The following is a 22,112-nucleotide window of genomic DNA, read 5'->3' as shown; positions in this document are numbered from 1 at the left end:
TTACTTTTTTATTTGTTTGTTTTGGTAGCGTAGTGCTGCCTGTACAATGTTCCTAGACTCTAGCATTTTTGAGGTTTTGATAATGTATGTGTACTGATGGCATATTCTACACTGTCAAAAAAGTCCCCTGCCAACTCAAAGAATGATCACTTTTATTTGTGGGATTTTTGTTAAATTTTTGCAGCACACTCACAGCTGGGGATGTGACAGATGCTGCTTCCTGTACACACGATCTTTATTTTATTTTGTTGCATTTTGTTCAGCATAATTTTCCTTTTTTTTCTCCATATGTTTGATAACATCAGCATATGTTCTCTGCCATAGCAGATGACCTTTAATTGTATCTCGTGTTGTGAGGCTGATGTTATATGATTGAAGATTTACCTTGAGAATGTCTCAGTAATGTTTAATGGGTCAGTCTTAACCATTCATTGTATTTAAACTGTCCACACAAAATGCTTATGGATGGTTGGTTATTTGATATATGCACCAGATGTCTGGTGCAGCTCAGCTCACAGGAGCTTTGCTTAGATACCAGCTACAGGCAATGCTCTGAGACTCACTATTCAAGACATTTAACCATTTTGTACCAAGAGCACGAAGACAGCCAATGGGTGACTGGCTAAATCATTTGATGTGGCAGCTTGAAAAAAAAAAGACACAGACATACAGAGAAGTGGTAAGAACAACTGCATGGTACTCACTTCTGTTTGTAGCCAGATTTTTTCCATTCCAACCATGCTGCTTTTCCCAGTAACTATATTGGCTTTTGCTGTCCTCTGTGTGACTCCATTTTCAGGCATGCTTCCCTCAGCAGACACTGCTGTGGTACTGAAATTGTCCTCAAATTTCAATATTTACTTTTGGTTTAACATGCTCTCTATCGACACTAAGACTCTTTTCAGGTAAAACCATTTGTAATGAGTAACGTACTTTCACATATATGCATATGAAACCCATTCATAAACACACAAAACGATGAACTAAGCCTGTCCAAGAATACTGCCTGACTAGTCCCATTTTAGGTAAAAAATGGTTCTAACACTTTACCTTTGCTACCAAATCTTACCATCTTAAAATGAACACCCAATGACTTGCCTGGACAGAAATCTCTATAGATGTTTTCACAGAATCCCAGTACTAATTAATTCTGTTAGAGGCAAGGAGCATACATAGACCTTGACTTTATGCTCTGAACTTTTCTTGCTTTTGCCTGTGAGCAGAAAATCATGTCAGTCTGGTCTTCACCAGTCAGGTTACCTTTAGGGAGGCCCCTTTCCAAAAGATTCTGCTGATTGTTATTCTGTCAAGGACATTTTTCAGAACTTGAGAGAAACAACAAACCACAGTCATTTTCACTGTCACTATCATGCTTGTAGGGATGGATGACATTTCCATTTTAAACTCCCAATCCATTGTCGCTTTATTCCGTAAGGTGATTACCAGTTGCTCTGGTGTGAAAAGAAAAAAGATGTCCGTATTTAGTCAGAATTAGTCAGAATTATCACTGACTTTACTGGCAGCCACTGCCTTACCCTGAAGCATCTGGATAATGATTTCAAGACTTACTGATACAGCACTCCCAGATGATCCTGAGCTGGTTGCTGTGTAACTTGATCTAATGCTTTTCTAGTTACGGCAGATTGACAGTTTAATAAATAATGTGCACTATAGCTGAAACCTCTGATGAGGTGCTACATTTTGCTGCTCAGGACTTTTCATTCCAGCTCACTAACCTCAGCTTTATTCAGTCATTGAATTATAACTGTGTCTAGGGATCAAGCTAGACATCTGCTGTTTTAAATATTTCAGTGTTTAATCCTTCAAGGAGTTAGATTTTACTTGTTTTAAAACCATTAGACAGTTTTTGACACATGACTCTTCTTTAATCAAAGATCAGACCAGAAATCTTCACCCTGTATAACTTCTCATGGAGCAAATGCCAAAGTGACAATATCACTGTGTGACCATCCTGTTCCAATCCACAGGTTACTGAATATCAATACAGAATCAGTGAGGCCAAGCTGAAGATCTGAGCAACGTAGTGTGTGTTATTTGACTTTTTGATGCCACTAACATAACAACTGATCTGTTTGTACATTAAAATTTGTCATGTCATATTCCACAGAGATTAGCAGGTTGCTCTTGACCCCACCTGTGCAAGTTGTAGTCAACAGATAGATTACAAATAGCATTCATGGTGCTGCTTCAATTGCCATATGACTAGGATATTCCTAACATCGGATGGATATTTGCAACTTTACGTAGTGAATGCCACTGATACGATAGTGTTTGCTTCAGTAGTGCCCAATCAGGAGCTTCAAGACCTGTTTTCTAACATGTGAACCCAGTATGAAAGACAGTTGGAACAGACTCACCAGCAGAGAGGGTGATACAAGGAGCTGTGAGCTGCAGAGATCAAGCACATGATGAAGGTCTGTTCGCTTTTCAAGTCTTGTGACAGTAGTGTTGTGTTTGAAAATTTTGTTGACATATTTAAGATCCTCTACAGATTTCTTGATTTTATAAAAGTATATGTTTTGTCAGAAGTAAAAGCTGCAGAAAATTTGTTTTAAGAGACACTTTCCTTTTATATCTCCAGAGTGAAAAAAACAGAACTCACACTTCATAGGACTACTCCAATGGATATGAACCTTATTGTTACTCCAGATCACTGATGAACAATGACCTCTTATGTCCAGTTTGTGACTGATTGACTTCCAGGAGCAGTCTCTGCTATTTACCATTTTCTTTACCTCAGGATTTCATTGATTAAAGATAATAGATAAAGCACAGAAGAGCTCACACAATTAGTTGATTACAGTGAGAAAGTGCCAATCGTGTCTTGTCTGCGAATGTAATTTCTTCTATCATCACAGCAGAACAGAAGTTGACAACAGTGAATGCAGAGAGCTCAGCTGATTTTCTGCTGGGAACAGTACGCTTTAGTGCCAGCATTTTCCTTCTCTCAATTTAAATGGTCTTAATTTTTTTTTAATTTTTTTTTTTTAAGAGAGCAGCTCAATTAAGAGCAGAGGTCATAGAACTCTAATAAATTTGCATTTCAGCACATTTGATTATTCTCTGAAATTACATAGAAGACAGAACTAAGGGCAGTACTCTATGCTATAATTTAGGTAACAGTCTACTAGTTCTGCATGTATAAAAAAACTTGCCTATATAAAGTTATAAAAGGGAGGTCAGGTAGAGGTTCTTTGGAAATGTAAAAAAAATTTGGAGGCAGTGTCTGTATCTGAAGAGACCAGTTCCTACTGTAAAAGTAACTAAATCTGTTATTCAGCAGCAGCGTTATTTTTATGATCATCCTAAACCGCATGTACGTTTGTTATTGAGTTTTTCAGATGTTATTTTTTTTGCCATTTTTTACTTTATTAATGGAACTATATTGGGAAACAATCATGAATAGAATTCCATATCACCACAACCACTATTTCGAGCAAGTAATTCATTTAATCTACTTCTCGCCTTGCTTTCAACTCCACTTCAAATTGCATTTTGATAAAACAAGGTCTTCCGTAGAAGGTATCACAGTAAAACAGAAAGACCTTTTTGAAACTGCTTCAGGAATTTACTGTGTCAGAAGGAAATCAGGAATTATTTTAAGTACTTGAAGTAAAACTCCTTCATACTTGTGCTTCCAAAATGCCTTCTCTTTTTCTTTTCTTCTTGTTATGAGCTGGAATTCTCCAGCTGTGATCTGTGAACGAGGGCAAAAAACTTTCTATTAGTCTGTGGAGAAATGACTACTAACTTGAAGATGAGGATTGTTGATCTATATCATAAAAAGCATGCTAAGACACTAAATGTAACCCCCTATGCTCACCTTTTTCTACGGTTAATAAAGAAACAGTAGCTTTTGTAACCTTTTAGCTATTATTATCATGTCAGTATCATTTAGCTTACAGAACAGGAGGTATTTCTCACAAGACAGTTACCACTAGAATGTTTGAAGCTATTCTGCTCTGATCCTTTTCTGTTTCTTTATTTCTGTTATTCACCATGTGACTACGTTAACATTATGTTATTGAAAGAAGCATGGAAGGCCAAAACAGTATTGTAGATCTTTCTTGCTTAAACATAAATTAATATATTCTGGTGTATTTACCTATGTAGTGGTGCTATCTATGATTTGTACAATAATTCACAAACATGTACTAGTATAAAGTGCTTTTTTTCCATAATAAATTATTAATTTCCTGTTTTTAAAATGTCATGTATTGACATTATTAAAGACTTAATCAATTTAAAATAAAATTATTATTGGTCTTATGAAAATGTGATTTTTTCATCTCCTGTCAAATGTTACTATAACTTGAACAAAGAAACCATACATTCAAAGAAAGAGATGTAGCTTTCTATTACAAATAGAAAACTATAGAACACAACCTATTTTATAGTGTCTAGAATACTGGGATGTCTAGACTCTATGAAATATTTGAAACTTACAGAATTACTCAACTGGATTTTAGTGTAACAAAAAGATCCCATACATGAGTCTTGCATTTTTATTTGTCATTCATAATTGAATGGTGACTATTGAGACAGACATTTAAAATAATGTTTCTTTGTAAAGATTTCGTAAACTACAACAGACTACTTCAATACAACTCCTAAAAAGATAACTGTTTCATGTCTTACAAATAAAAGAAAGGAAATTAAAAAATAACACCCCCCTTCATTAATATTTAGAGAACTCTTTGATAAAAAAACAAAATGAAGGGTGAAGAATGCTGTCTAAAAATGATACCTAGGTGAATATAGTTTTTTAAAGAAATCAGAATGAAAACTTCCTCTCCTTTTTACTTTTTTTTTTTTTTGTCTCTATTGATTGAGATGAATAAGAGTTGGAAATAAGCAACAGAATTTACTTTGATTTAAAATTTTCAATAAAAAAATATCTTTCTTGAAGGTATTTTGTACTTCATATATTTTTAAAATATGTTTTGTTATACCATTTATCTGTAATCATTTTCCCTTCTGTTTTATATTACCAATGGTGGGAACAATTTGCTGTTTTCATTTTCCATCCATGTCAGATTTACATGCACTGTGTTTGATGCACTGTGAAAGTACCTACTTCAACAAATGGAAGGATGACAGGCTGGAAATTATCTTTTGCTCATGGAAAGCTTATGGGTAAAAAAAAAAAAACAACAGATTAATTATTATTACTCTTCCTCTGTGCTAATACACACATCAATGGAAATTCTTTTAAGTCTGTTATAGCTCCAACTTGTAGATCACTGTTTGAAGGCTTTTCCAGTTTTGGTTTACACAATAAAACATACCTCTGATGTTTAGCAGTATTCCTTCTGCCTGCTTTTGCTCTCCTTTATAAAGTACTGTAAAGTCCAGATGCTATAGTACCACCGACCTAAAAGATAGACTCAAATTAATTAGAAGTGCACTACGGCCTGAAATGCACTTCACATAAAAGTCTAAATAAGAAGAAATAAGTTTTAAGGCTTATCTGCACCCCAATGATATAGAATGTCTTGTTGAGCATTAATACTACTTTTCCAATCGTACAAATGTATTAATTACAATGGATGCTCTTCTGATTTATATCAAGAGACTTGAAAGGAAATTAAACATTTTGCATCACAAGTGAATCATTATAAAACACAATTTTTACTGAATAATACAAAAGCATTATTTTTCGACATACTTGAAAAATTGTCACTTTCACTTTTTTGTAAGTAAAATACAGTCAATGGGTTAAAATTTTGATTCTTACATAGTCACTTCGATTAATTCTATTCCTTAGCAAATGCATTACAATAGCAGGCCACCTTGCTATTATTTTATGGAGCTTTTTTTGACATTTCACAACAGTTATTTGTGAAATCAGTCAGCTGTGAAGAATTTTGAACGTTGGCATGTGTTGAAGTAGGATGGAATTAGATATTATAGGGGAACATAAATATTTCCAAAAATCAATCTTGTCTATACCAAACATTGCTTTAATCTTTTTCTATTTGCATTTTATTAAATTTAAATTCAATATTTATTCATCTCCTTTGGACAGACTAAAAAATTAAGTAAATCCAAGTTACAAGCCCTACAGACAGATAGACCTTAACAGTTCCAACGGTGTAATAGAACATCAGCAAATAATATGTTTCAGTTGAATTTTTCTCTAGAGTCATTCCATGTTAAGGTGTTTCTGCCATGTTTTTCTCAATTCTACACAGGTAACATTCACTTCTCATCTAGACAGTCTCTTTAAATACATACTTTGTTGTTTGCTTTTCTCCAACTTATAGTCAGAATAGAAGAATAACTACCAAACATTATATCTCATTTTGGAATCACATAAAAGAAAAACCATAATGAAACACTGGATACTGGTGTAATGATCATGGTCATGACCTACAAGGCTTACCTGACCTGCAGGTGTGTAAGATCATGACCATGGGGTTCTTGTGATTCTATAATACACAAGGACACAGAGCTTTGGGTTTCTGTGAATTTCCTTATTCCAAATCACTACTGGTAAACCAAGTATATATTACAGGTTACTACAAAATGACCACTAGTAAAGCAAGTATATACACATGGACATAAACTTTATATATATATTTTATATATAAAAAACAAGTTACAACAGAATTACCAGTAGTAAAAGAAGTATATGATTATGATAATTTTATGTTTATGCATGGATAAATGTACTATGTGAGATGATACTAATAGACCACTCATCAAACTGCTCCCAGGAGTGGGGCAAAAAAGTCTATTTTCATAGATGCTCCACATCACAGAGTTTGGAATCAGCCAGACATCCCCAGTGAGGGTCTGAACTCTCCAGGAGATCTTCTGCAGAGAAGCTCATCTTGGGTAGGTAACAAGTTACTTTTTATATGTTTTTTGGTGTAGATATGTAAGTGGGCACACATCAATTGATGGTCAGACATCAGTTTTGTTTATCATCACAGTTTCTTTGTTCTGCCATCTGTACCTTATTAAGGACCTCCGAGCTCCTGGTTAGCTTATCAGGGATGTTCCTATCTCTCGCTGAGCTGAGTTCACCAGAGACTTGGGCTCATCAGGGAAGCCTAGGGAGCTCCTTGCTAAGTAGATATCCATCTTTGTCAGTATGTTTACCGGATCGCCTTAGTGGCTGTTCACATAAGCTGGGAACACTACAGCACACCTTGAAGGCAAAGTAAGAAGATTCAAAAGCAGAAAAAGTTCTTTTGACTACTTAGGACTGTCTTTTTCTCAGGACTTTTGTTATATACGTAATAAACCTTTATTAAAAAAAAAAAAAGAAAAAAGAAAAAATTCCTGTGTTGTGTTGTATAACCTAGGCATTGAAGATCAAGAAAAACACGGGGTCTTGTTGGAGAAAAGTGGTACTAATAAATGGTGGATTTTCTTTCTTCACAGCACTCAAGCAGTGTCAAAGGTATACAATTATCAATTATTCTGTAGATGTAATTCTTTCTGCTTTCCTTCTGAGTTTCTCAGGGCATGTAGCCTTTCATTTGGCATCACTGAGATTAATATTGCTGAAGAATTATCAGTTCATTACCAAAATGGCTTTTCACTGACATCATAAAACTATTAAAGAATTTTTTTTTTTTTTTTCCATTAGCAAAGATGCTAAACTTCACTTGTTCAGTCTTTCTGGTAAACGGTTTATACCAAATTTAAATGAATAACTTTCATTTCATAGGAATTACTTTATTAGAAAAGAATATTGATATTACTGTGGCAGAATTTCTATTATTATCCCTAACCCAGGATGAATAAAACATTTATTAACCCAATAATAATGTTTCTACTCAAGTTTATTAAAAAAAAAAAAACCCAACAAAAAAAAAAAACCCCACCAGCACTTAAAAAAAACCTAACAAAACAACAAAAAAGTTGCACGTACTGAGTGAAAATTAACAAGTTGCTGTTTAGGAATAAAACACTAAGACTATTCATTTGACTGCAAGGCCTTTCTTTATGTTTAAATATATGTTGTAAGAACATAGTCAACCAAGTATACAGATGAATTTCTCCTTCTATTAAATGGAAAATTACTGCAATGAAACACTACATATGGCATACAAACAAAAGTAAAAATAAAATACCATGGTCCCACACTAACTAACTGAACTGCAGCCTTATTTGCAGGATTTTTGACTGTTGTATATGATGAAAGTATTAATGATTTGAAAACACGTAAACTCTATGACAAAGGTTCAAATGCTAAGGCAATCAAAATTTTCTAATATCTACTTGTTGGATTATTTTCCCTATGTTTCCTTGCATATAGAGGTTAAGACAGTTAACACTGAATGACCATAAAATTTTATTTAGGTAAATGCATCCCAAATACTACATGGTCAGCTACAATTTTAAGTTCTGGAGTAAGCCTACTAATAACAATTTGTATGGTTCCATGCACGCTTGTTTCACTTAGCAAGACAAACTGGGTTGGAGAGTTCAAAAGAAGTGTGGAACATACATTATCTCCATTGAAATTTACTTCTGTAACTCTACTGAAGTAATGGAATATATTTTCCTGCTCTCATATTCATATAACCCTAAACAACCTTGCAAATGAGCTTTATCCTTCCATCTTAATACTAAGTTATAAAGAAAAAAGAAATAAGATTATTTTCATGTTTTTTCTTTCTCTTCTCCTGGCATCCTAGTCATAAAAATCTGACTTCTTTGAGCAGTGATTCTTGGACCTTGTTGACTGCAGGTCAAGATGAAGCTTTATAGATTCAGACTGTAGGACTACACAATATCAAGATTTGATCTCTTAATAGTTTTTTTCCCATTTTTTACTAATAAGAACACTACTAAGTTATGTCAAGAAATGGTTAGGGATTCAGACAATGATTAGCCCTGGCCAGGAGAAACTCTTGATTCTACTGTAGCAAAAGAATACAATCTGTCAAGTTGAGTATTAACATCTTTTTCACAAACGAAAGAAGGACACTTTGAGTATTTTTTCTTGTACAGTTGATCCTTCATTCATTGTAAATAAAGTAATTGTAAATAAATAAGTTTCTTAACAGAAAGAGCACAAAGTATAACTTTTATAGCAGTCACTATTTATCTCATAAAGCTGTTTTCCACATATTTTTTAAGATCTTCTTCAGGACTCACTATTCCAGTCTCATATAGTCTTAACATGTTCTACAACTCCACTTTTAAGTAGTTATGAATAGATAAAAAGAATAAGTGGAGGTTTACATCATGTATTTGATATCAAACAGTATTATTTCAATATCATAGTTATTTGAGCTTTCTTTCCCCTGAAAGTTTCTTTAGTTTTGTCAATGATTAATTCTCATTATAGTTGTAACTTTAGGCTAAAAATTGCTACTCTAAAAAAAAAGAAAATTTCTACATTAAATAAAAAGGAAAAAAGAAAATAGGTTACCCGAAAACACAGGATCTCCCTTACCATTTAATAAACTTTTATCCTTCCTTAAACACCAACGTTACACAAAAATCAATAGCTCAACCAGCTATCAGCCCTGATGGAGCAGCTGGGCTCTATAAAACACTTTGTTGATGTAATTATTCAACAAGTGAGGCTGTAAAATAATCAGGTTTTCTCCCTGCTCCATGTAATTGCACCTTAATTTTACAGCTTTGCATTTGTAGTGTATGAAGAAGTAAGGAAAAAAGTTTCAGGGCAAGAAACATTCTTTTGTAGTCAGAATCACCACAAGCTGATACGGACATGCTAGCAATACTGTGTGCAGGAGCAACAGTTTTCGTTACTTTCACAAATAACTATGGTCTCCCTAAATGCTATGCTATGGCATATGCAGTAAGTTACCTCGACATTCACCTACTCTTTCACTTCAAAATGACGGAATTTTCTCTTGGGATCAGAAACTGTAGTTCAAGCAGACTGGCTTTTCTAGCAGTCTTGGGACTGCGTTTCTAGGGAAGACAAGGACTCTCAAATGCACTTGAAACTTACTGCAGAATGGAAGAACAAAAGAAATTCACATATTTACAGAAGCCATCACATCACTCTTTTGTGATATGCTTTGGAGAAAAAGACATTCCTGTGTCTTTTTCTTTCCTTCCCCCTCCCCCCCCCTTTTTTTTTCCCTAATGGTTTTGAGAATTTTATCCTCATCCTAAAGGATAAACTCCACAGGTGAAGAGGGATTCAGGAAGCTGGCTCTTTCCTTCTGCTTTCTTGGTACAGTTTGACACTGCTTTTGAAGAGGGAATTTAATATTTTAGAAATAAGGAAGAGTGCTAGAGTTCACAAAACCTGTAGATGTATACCTATTGTAGAAGTAGTGGTAGTATTTCTTTTTAATTTTTTTCAGAATACAGAGCTTAATCATCCAGTTTCTATGATAGAAAAATCTTAACTAATTGATTTTGAAGGAAGATATAGTCAATGATCAAATCTTTAATTAAATGTACTATTGGGGAAAAAAAAAAAATTAGAAGCCTGTAATCTGGCTAAGAGCTTTATAATAATAAAAGCCACACTACTGCACTGGAAAGTGAGTGTATAAAATCTATATGTGGCACTGTGACAGGAGAAATATTTTTGATGCTGTAAGTAGCAGTCCGTTATATCTCTTCAAGATTATTGCCTCTCTGCCCTTCTCATGCCTCTTTTGGGGACCTAAGCCTTGTCTCACTTATTTAAAACAAATTAGACTTCAGTAAATCCACAGTTTCTTTCCAGAATAAAAAATACAAAATATATTCAGAAAACAAGCTTGTCTAAATAGGGACTTTATTATTTAGTGTCAAGCTCCATTTCTCTTAAAACCAAACCCAAACACCTATGGGTTTCTCCCTTCAAGACATTGATCCCTGCCTGTACACCATCATTTGGAAAAGAACATGCACAAAAATGCAGTTTACTTATCATCATTCAGATGGTTTTACTACTAATTTCAATGTCATTCTACAGGGAATTCTTTCTGTATTCTTTGAATATTATTTCTCTGCCCTGATCCATGGGGTTTTCTAGGGAATGAACACATATCTTTTGAATTTCAGCAAGAGACAGGGAGAAGTAAAACCTTACTATAATCCTGCACAATCTCAGGTCACAGAAGCACAAAAAAAGTTGTAAATCCCTCTCTTTTCACAGAATTGTACTATCTATGTATGTACTACTTTTGGGAGATATTGAACACCATACGTTAAAAACACTTGTTTTTGTTCAGCATCCTCCTGAAAGTAATGAGTTTTAAAATGCCTCATTAGTGGAGGAGTAGAACAGAAAAGTCTGAAAAGAAGTTATAGTCTCTGAGAAGGAGGCCTGCTTATATCCTGGATGCTTTTATAACAGTCCCAGGAAATCCAAATCTATTTGTGAATAAGAGAATGAATGTATTTAATTCAAATACATGTACAGATACACTGATTATGTTTGTTATCTACTATTAGCAATACAAGATATAAGCATGAAAAATTATGTTTGTTAAAATGGATACGATGTTAAGAATGTTCATATCTTTCTTTGTAGATTTTCATCTGCATGTTTCTCGCTCTTCTCACCTCCTCCCCTTCCCTGATACAGTCTTAATTACTTGCTTTTCTTTCAAAGAATAGCACAGGTTGCTGCAACAGGTAAGGTAGTATGACTATACCTCTAATTTTCTGTTTAATTCCAACTATTAAAAGATTCAGGAATCACTCAGATGATATGACATAAGTGGCATGATGTGACAAACTAGTGTAATGTGGTAGGAGTTATAAAGAGAGGAATACTTAAAACTTCAGAATTTTTCTCTTTCCTTCTTTTAGGCAAATGTTCCATATTTATCTTCTGGCACACTGTTGTCTCTGGAAACCAATAGTTTTATACTTTTCTCCAAAATTGCAGTGCCATAGAAAAGTGAGAGAATAATCTCAAAAAGAATATGGAATTATTATTTTTCTTCTTTTCTTTCTTATGCAAATGATAACTTCACAGAGCATGAAGAAAGTTAAATTCCATCTGGTCTACATTCAGTTCGGGCCAGTAGGAAGAAAAAGTAAAGGAAAAGTAAACCCCGAAGCCCACCGATCTTAGAAATAAAGTTGAATGTTCTCTTTCTCTTTGAAGAACGTGGAAAGAATAACACCCAAATAATATCCACTCTTTGGTAAGGCTTTAAACTCTAAGAAGGGCTAGTCATCAGCCTCTTCAACAGCTGTTAAAGACTAGGCAGGAAAAACCCTTCCCCAAGACTCTGGGTGAAAGGAAACAGAAAGGGGAAACAAAACAGGGGCAGAACATTTTCCTCCCTTGAGTTTTACAGCAAGGCTCTATTTAGAACTCAGTTCTTCACAGTATTATCGAAGAATCATAGAAACATAGCATGATTTGGATTTGAAACGTAGAATGGTTTTGTGTTGGGACCTTAAAAATCATCTAGTTCCAACTCCCCTGCCATGGGCAGGGACACTGTTATAGTTTGAGAAATACACAGCAATTATTCTATCACCTGATGACCCCTCCCCTCCCAGGAAGGGGAATCATGAAAAAACAAGGAAACACAAGGGTTGAAATATAAACAGATTTAATAAAGTAAGACTAGATAATTGACATTAATAACACTAAAGAATCAATATAGATCCCAATACCAATATAAAATATAGAAGGATTAAACTCAGCCAATTCTATCAGTAGGAAGTTGTACACTCCCAGGAGTGGGCAGCAAATGTTGGACGCTGCAAGTGCTACAACTTCAGAAGGAAGCGAAGGCCTCAGGGGTCTGGAACCAGGGCAAAGAGTTCTCAGGATCACAGCCATCAAGAAAGAGAGCACTTCGCAGCAAACTTTCCGATTTATAGTGAATGTGACATTCATGGTATGAAATAATCCTGTTGGCCAGCTTGGGTCAAGTGTACAGGTCTCATTCCTCATTCCTGCACCTGGCTAGGCTCAAAAACACTGAAACCTTGAAACCCATATGCCATAGCTGGCTATAAAGTAAATATTTTCACAAATACAGACACAAGAGTCTTCTAAAAGTGCAATTTTCCCAAACTTTAGAAGAGAAATTAGTACTGTGTCACTCAAACCAGGACAGACACCCTCCACTAGACCGGGTTACTCAAAGCCCCTTCCAACCTGGCCTTGAACACTTCCAGGGATGGGGCATTCACCACAGCTTCTCTGGGCAACCTGTTCCAGAGTCTCACCACCTTCACAGCAAAGAATGTCTTCCTAATATCTAATCTAAATTCACCATTTCAGTTTAAAACTGTTACCCCTTGTGCCCATCTTTCCTGTAGGCCCCCTATAAGTACTGGAAGGGCGCTATAAGGTCTCCCTGAAGCCTTCTCTTCTCCAGGCTGAACAACCCCAACTGTCTCAGACTGTCTTCATAGGAGAGGTGCTCTAAGCCTCTGATCATCTTTGTGGGCCTCCTCTGGACTCGTTCCAACAGGTCTGTGTCCTTCTTATGTTGGGGGCTCCAGAGTTGGATGCAGTGCTCCAGGTAGTGTCTCACCAGAGAAGAGCAGAGGGGCAGAATCACTTCCCTTGACCTGCTGGCCACACTTCTTTTGATGCAGTCCTGGATACGGTTAGCCTTTTGGGCTGCAAGTGCACATTGCTGGCTCATGCTGAGCTTCTCGTCCACCAAGATGCCCAAGTCCTCCTCAGGGCTCTCAATCCATTCTCTGCCCAGCCTGTATTTGTTCTTGGGATTGCCCCTACCCATATGCAGGACCTATTTTAAAAGTCATTATCAGATAAGTATGTATTCTGCTCTAACAGCTTTTGGTTGACATGCTACAGTACACACACAAAAAAAGAGTGTGCTTAAGTGACATTTAATAGTTTTTATTATGCCATTTTTTATAGTTTAAGGAGTAAACATACAAAAGTATACAAAGTAAACAAAAAAGAGTAAATAAAGTAAGTAAACAAAAAAGAATTATAGGATAAGCTGAAAACATCTCTTTATGCATGCACTTTAAACGTATGTGTGCGTTAATTATAACTGGTTTCACTGTGCCCCAAACTAGTTCTTTCTGAAGTAATAAGAAAAGAGATTGTTTTGGAGCTCTTTCTAAGAAATGGTTAACTTTTTATATTTTGGAATAAAAAACCCTAACAAACTGATGATTTCAACTTTTTGCAGTTGAAATTAATTATTTATAAGAAGCTTAAGAAACTTCTTTTCTGGAACTGTTCAAACACAAAAATTATATGATAAATTGTAGGAAATCAATTAATTTGTTTCTTACTACTGCTACTCCGATAGGGTTTTCAGTTATTCTGCATTAAAATATATGAAACATATAAAATTACTTTCTGTGCAGAAAGCTCATACAATGCAGGTAATTCAGACACTCTCATACTTCACCTTGTATTCACCCAGAAGGTTACCATAATGTATCTATCTAGACAGACTGAATGGGTAAACCCATATCTTTGTTCAAACATTTCTTGCCCTTTCTTACTTGTATGGGATCCAATAGTTCATATTACTTCTGTGTTACATGAGAGCTCTAACAGAGAACTTTTTTTCCTTTGAAATAAGCAGCACTAGAACAGCTTCATATGGAAAGGTTGATGAATGTCAACACAGTTGGTCCTTTACGTCATGGCATAGGTTGCAGTGACAGAAATTCAGCATGATTAGAGCAATAACATGCTTGTGGTGAACTCTTCTGTCTTACTTTTTCTGAGTAGAATTTCCTATCTTCCATTTTCCAGAAGGAAATTGTGTGTAGGATCATTTACCCAACAACTGACCATAAGTCATTTGTAAACCATCTTATCAGGGTGTATAATTCATGAGTGTCAGTCTGCAAATACTTGTGTTCAGCAAATAAAGTATAGATTTCCTATTCCAGAAATGAGAAGAACTGTGATACATGCAAACTCCTGGAGGTCTGACAAATGGATCATCAGCGAGAAAAGTGTGCATTTGTCACTCTTATACTTCAAACACATTAGAAAAATATGGCCAATAATATTTGGAAGCTGCTTAGTCTTTTAACAAAAAAATGGAAAAGAAGACATTAGAAATAGATAAATGTTTTTAAGGTCTTATGAAGTTCATTTTCCCAGAAGTTCTGAAGCAAATTCTTCTGTAATTCCAGTATTACAGTAAGCCATTTATTCTAAACACAACAGGAAAAAGAGTATCTATCACTTGGATATTTTTAAACTGTCTCCCATAATACATTCCCGATAAATGAAGCAATGCAGGGCCAAGCTATAATGGGGACAGAGCACTATCAGTGAAAGCACTATTGTCCCTGTATTACCTTTAATCTCAAACTGCAGATGCACAGATAGCCTTTGTTCCTTGGGAAGAAAAGTTCCTTTTTCACTATGTTCAATTCATTTGCTTTGAATAGCACAAATACATCCACGCACATTTTATTCTCTGAGTTTTTCATCAAAGCAGTTATCAAAGTGAAGAGGCATTGACCTTTTGTTCCTTTAGAATTTCACTCATATTCAGTCACCCCCTAAGTAATGCTGAGTTTTGTCTTAATTCTCAATTATAACCATATTTGGCAAAGGACCATGCTATCAAAATGCATCATTTTAGAGACATTCTTCTATTACTAGAGAAAAGCTAATGAGTGGTTAAGTCAATAAATGACATATTAAAAGTAAAACTTAAGAAGTATTTATAAGCAATCATGGTTAGTGGAAAACATAACACTTATCATTGATTTGGAACAACTGGGTTTGAAGTTTGAGTGGTCAAAGTGCAAACAGAAAATATGCCCCGTGAGCCCCTGTTTAACAGCCAAAGGGACGTCAGCCAGTGAAACAAAAAAATACTTCAGCATGAAGAACTATCATATTTCATTTTTAATGAGTCTGGGATTAGTGCAGAAATCATTACTTCATCAAAACAGCCTTCCGGCTCTTTAGATGCACAAATTTGAAAGAGGACAAAAATGTCTTTCTTGACATTACACCCAGCCTGCACCTACTCTTCCAAAATTATGTATTTCAAAATTGCATTAGTTCAGTAAGAAACACATAAGAATTCCAAAGAATTCCAAATACGTTCTTTAAATAGGTTGAGGAACTCATGAATATGCACAAATTATATATCAATGTACTTCCCTATGAACATAATAGCTAGTAATGACATGGAAGCCAGAGTCATGCATATGTTGAAATTAAAATAATTGGGGAATGCAGCTCAGTCTTTGAACACAAGAGCAGGGCATTTTTTCAAACAGAATTAGAATATACGTCACTCAAACCAATGAAGTATTTCTTCATTGTCCCCCCCCCACACACACACACATAAAAATCTGTTATAAAATAAAATCTTTGGTCATTTTTAATTATCTTGACTTTACAGTAAAATGAAGTAAAAGCACCAGGGGGAAAAAAAGAAAGATCATACTATATATATATATATGAACTAATAATATAGACAGCATATATTTCTGATATAAATAAAGTATCTCCAATAACATTTTAAAACAAAATAATCAGTGTAAATGTTTGAGGCAACTAATTTCAATGGTATAAATGTGTAAAAACATACAGTGCTGCAAATGTGATTGCTGCACATGTGCATGCATAGAGTCTTCTAATTACATATGCAAACATTTGCTTAAGAAGTACTTCAGTCAATAGGGAAGAGAGTGAAAAGGATTCCAAACATTTTAAAATGACACATTTATTTCCTGAAAACTACAGTGAACTGTTTGAACACAAACACTGACAATTTTTTTCTATTAAGAAAGTTAATTTGAAATTATAATACATTTAAAATAATGTTAATATATTTCAATTTTGTTAGGCTTAAGATGAACTAGGTTTTTTTTCATGATCTCAAAAGTTTCTAATGCTTTCTTGTCACAAACACAATTTTTTTGTCATGCTCCAGTTACACATGTTTGTGTCCATGTCATCTTTGGATCAAATGGCAACTGCCCTCTTCATCAGGCTTGGGGCCTGCAAAACTGCTGCTCACTGCAAGCTCTGTACCACCCATAGAACTCTGGGCATCATATCAGCGTGGTTGGTTTCTCTGAACAGGCCATCATTATCTTCACAAAAGAAGACAACCATGATCATCACCCAAGCTGCAATTTTCTTCCCCTCCTTCCCCAGTGTGGAAAAGAGGTTCCATACCTGCAATACCAGTTCCTACACTGCTAGGAACAGTTCAGTTCCTATAGTAGTTAATATGTGGGATCACCATCAGTGGATTCATGCATCTACACATGGAAGGCCACTCTCAAGGCCCTCTTCAAAAACATGACACTGTTAATAAGATGTCAGAACATCACCTTCAGGAGGCACACCATGAAGAGAGCTCCTTCTACTGTGTGCTGTAATATCTTAATATAACACAATAACTAATTTAAGTCAATACATCCAGCCAACCATCCAGGAAATATTGGCACAACTTTCTCATTTGCTAGAATGAAAACCCCTACAAAGTCTTTTCAAGTACACCTAAGCTGTAAGTACAGCCATGCAAATCCTTAATGGGTATGATCAAACCACTTTTTCAAGTTCTCTTGGTTATTTTAAAAGCACTAAGGTGGGGTTTTTTTTTTAGAGTCTATAATTTTTTTTCAACTACAGGAATAATTATTTCAGGAGCTTTATTTTTGTTTTAAAGTCTCTCTGGCGTTTTAACATTCTTCTCAAGATATGGATAGTAATAACTGGATCTCTGTAACAGTCACCTCTTTACCCAGTTTCATAGTCACATCAATTACCTAGTCTAGTTATGGCATTGGAAACTCCTATTTAGTTGATTATCTGCTTAGTTTTTGGAGTCTTTGCATACTAATATGGTCTTCCTAATATAGTCTTTCTGTAAGCACATCTTACATCATTTAGTTCTGAAAAGAATATTTTTCATGTCCTGGCTTACCAAGTGATCCATATCCTCTAGTGGCAATGATCTGTACTCTTTGTTATTTAACCAGCTGCACAATCTTTGTCACCTTTAAAATATTGACTGTAACATTATCTCTTCTAAGTCATTGATAAAAGTCAAAATAATGTGGGATCAGGAATCTCTTCCTGCTCAACTTCCCACATAATGCATTCAGCCATGTTGCCTTCAGAATTTAATCACATTTATTCAAAAAATATTTGTTATACTATTATATGTTTATTTATTTTATATTACATTTTAAATGGCATAAATGTAACTTTTTATATAACAATAAATTTCATGGGTCTTAACGTATGACTATAAAACTAAAAGTGCATATACTAAGTTCCAGAAGGCATTTTGATTACATGTGTGCCTGGATATAGTTATATTTTAGTTCCCCAGAGCAGATGGTAGGGCATATTTATATAATGCAAAACAAGTAGGCTTTTATCCTTCCTATGTCCATTCATGACTGAAATGAGTTTGTAAGTAAACCATTCTCCACCTGTCAAAAGTCTCCCTCAGCAATATCACTAAGCACATAAAAATGTTTTGTAACTCTTATTTGGTTATTAGTGTGTGGGAACTAGGGGTTGGGACATGGAGAGTAAGGTCCTTCTTTATTGATGACCCTAGATTCCCATTTCTTACAGTAAAGACGGGCGTATTATTACAGGAGAAAGCAGTGTACAGCATTTGTTAGACTTTTTGATAGGGCAATGAAGAATTAAAGAAACGTTGGACTGCAACTTACATTAACATATTCCTGTCACAAAATTCCTTAGGCTGATTTTTCTTATTATTTCCAGGTAGAAAAACTTCACAGACAGTAAGAGTGAGATTCGTGATTAAGCATGTGTTGATAGAACCATTCGATGATTCTATGATTTAATCCGCCTACATTTTCTGAAGTAGCTATCGTAGTTCATAAGATGCTTCCTCTCAAGTGCTGAATAACTTATCTACTCCTATATTCACCAGACACTCCGTAGATACACACCTTTGTGAAAATAACATTTCAAATCAATGTTTTCAACAAGATGATGTCACAAATCACATTCCAAGAAAGCTACACTTCTGACCCCTTTCAGTGCACCTCCAAATTCCTCCTTACATTATGTCTGTACCCCGAGAGGAAAACCCTTCCTCCAACCGTGAGGGTATGTTAGACTCCTATAACAGGGCCAGTCTGTACAGGTAGAAAATAAGTTGTTTATATAAGGCACAGGTGAACGACTTTCCATCTCATGCAAGAGCCTGTCAAAGCTGCCGTGCCTGCTATGTTCAACAATAAAAGTCTCTGCTTCTCCAAAAGGAGAAGTAAAACAACATTACACTTGTTCCCTAGCAACAGACTGCAAGGCCCCAAAAGTGTGTACTACATGATAAGATGTGTACTCCCGTTGTCCCTGGACCAAATCATGTGTGGAGCTGAGAGAAGGGCTTTCTGCACCTGCTTTCTGCGTTACAGAAGGCATCAGAATAGGAAGAAGTTAAAACTGATTCGCCTCAATTTAAGATCGACAGTATTAAGGATTTATAAGGACACATTACCTCCCACTGCTTCAGCCACAGCTTGTGGCATTTACTCAAACAGCACAGAGCATACACTTCAGCAGGTCAGTTGAAACTTCTTAAATAGAGATATGACAACAGCATACCTGGATTACAGCATCAACGTGGAGAGGGGACGTGTGTTTGGCACAAGAGCATATGTGATGACAGTGCTTTTTATTCCAGGAGGTGATTGAATTCAACAATCAAACACAAGAATCAGAGGGATATATCCCTGGGCTCTGCTCCCAGACATATATATGATGATATTCCTTATACAAATACTTGGTCCACATGGCCTTGATGGTAAGTTGTGCGTGTAGGAAAGATTAGGTCAGTTTGCTAAATAGATGAGCTCCTGCTAGCCTGCAGGACTAAACTCTTTGTAGACAGAGGCAAAAAACCTAATAGAATAGCTGCCTCTTGTGTAACTGAATACTTTTAAGATTATAGTTTAGTTCCATCTCACTACACCTTTCAGATATAATCAGGTATGTCCCCCAGGATGAGCAGTTGTCAGCCAGTTTCAGTACTATTTTCATAGTCTTTTGAGAGGAATTCCCCTCTAGTTTTTTTCTGGGCAAGTATATCTGTCTAAGATGTCTTCAAACAGTGCTCTTAACAGGGGAACACTGAGGGCTAGCCACCTATTTCAGTATTTTGGACAGTTTGTGTTCATTTTAAAAGAAATTTTTAAATATTCGCTTTAAGAAGAGGAAAAAAAGTGGTCTCAGAAGCTCTGGCTGAGGGCATAGCTATATGGATGGAAGTAGGTGTCAGAGGTTTCACAAAGGAGATTAATTGACCTCAAGCACTAACACATATTAAACTGCACTAGATCCCCAACAAGAGAGAAATCGTTCACTTAAATATCTACTTTTGGCCAAATGAATTTCATTCCTAGAAAAGGATTCACTTGCTTAACACTGGTCCAGTTCTGTATTAGTCTCATGCTAGACTGCTGAACGTGTTAAACTCAGCCCTGGGTCTTTTAAGGCATAGCAGTGGCACAGGTATGCCCTGGTGTAGTCACCCATGATTGTCCCTTTCTCCCAAAGTACACCCCAGAGAGGTAGATTCAAAGCTAAACTTAAGTCCTAATGTTTTTTCCTCTATTCGCCTGCCAGCCAACCCCAATTCCTACGGCCCCTTTTTACAGGCTCCGAAAGCTTCACATTCTTCAGTCCAGCTCCAGTGGCCAGGGCACAGGAACCTCAGCAAGGTCACTATCCCCATGAAGAACATTGTGGAGCACGCTGAGCATCCTTACTGACAGGAAAGAAAAGAGCTGAACATGACCAGAGGTGTTTGATAATGTATATCAGGGGGCATGCTAAAAATGTGTAAAAATTGCAATGTTCAATTTTATTACATATTCACAGCACCCACCTACCTATGTCCTGGGTTGGCTGGATCTCCTCTACCCCTGCTCAGCAGACCCAGGTCTCCGCACATGTGATATGAACATACTTAGAGAGAGGGCTAGCCTGCATTTGGGGTCCAGCTGGCGCTGTTTGCAGTGCTGTCAGCTGGGACAGACATCACTTTCTGGGTCTTCACTAATTGCAGTGGCTCTGCCTTGTAATTTATGACACTTTTCAGTTAACTCCTTATGTTACTACCTCTGACCCTGTCAGATCTCCACAGTGGCCAGCAGCTCCCAGGGGCTGGGGATGACAGGGGCTTCCCAAGGGTCCATCAGGGCAGGACCTGGCAGCCAGGGCCCATCCCAACACCCCAGCCAGTAGCAGGTCAGCTGTGGGGCACCAGGATAGCCCCAACCCCCGGCATCCCACGCCTCCCTGAGGACAGGGACTTCTTCCACTCCTTGAGCGGCACAGAAGGATGGGGAATGTGGGTTGCGATCAGTCCATAACAGCTCCTCTCTGCTGCTTGTTCCTCTTCACACTGTTCCCCTGCTCCAGAATGGCTTCCTCCCCAGGATACAGTCCTTCACAAACTGCTCCAGTGTGGGTCCTCTCCTCGGGGTACAGTCCTTCAGGAACCAACTGCTTCAGCGTTGGTCTCCCACAGGTTGCAGGTCCTGACAGAAGAACTGCTCCTGTGTGGGCTCTTTTCCATGGACCATAGCTCATTCCAGAAGCTTGCTTCTGTGCGGTGTATCCATGAGCTGCAACTTCCTTCAGGGCATATCCACCTGCTATAGCATGGGGTCCTCCATAAGCTGCAGTGTGGATATCTGCTCTGGCATGGACCTCCATTGCTGCAGGGGGACAGCTGGCATCACCGCAGTCTTCTCCAGGGGCTACAAGGGAATCTCTGCTCAGGGGCCTAGAATACCTCCTCCCCTTCTTCTCTGGTCTTGGTGTCTGTCACAGAGATCATCCCTGCAGCCCCCTGCTACCACCACCTGGACGCACAAACCCAATACAGCGATGAACTACCTGCCTACCATTTCCAAAGGCAGGTTGTGAAAAAAAAACAAACAAAACCAACAAAACAAAAAACACCTCCCCCCAACAAACCCCCAACATTGTTAGTGTTATACTAATAAAAATCAGAACCTTTATATATAAAGGTAAAACGAAGTTAGTTACCAAAACTCTCCTGAATATGTTTCCCACTGTCTGGGCTGCATCAAAAGAACCGTGGCCAGCAGGTCGAGGGAGGTGATTCTACCCCTCTACTCCCCTCTGGTGAGACCCCATATGGAGCACTGTATGCAGTTCTGGAGTCCTCAGCACAAGAAGG

The sequence above is a fragment of the Larus michahellis genome, chromosome 2 (genome assembly GCF_964199755.1).
Source record: "Larus michahellis chromosome 2, bLarMic1.1, whole genome shotgun sequence".
NCBI lineage: Eukaryota > Metazoa > Chordata > Aves > Charadriiformes > Laridae > Larus > Larus michahellis.
This window is presented reverse-complemented; position numbering follows the sequence as displayed.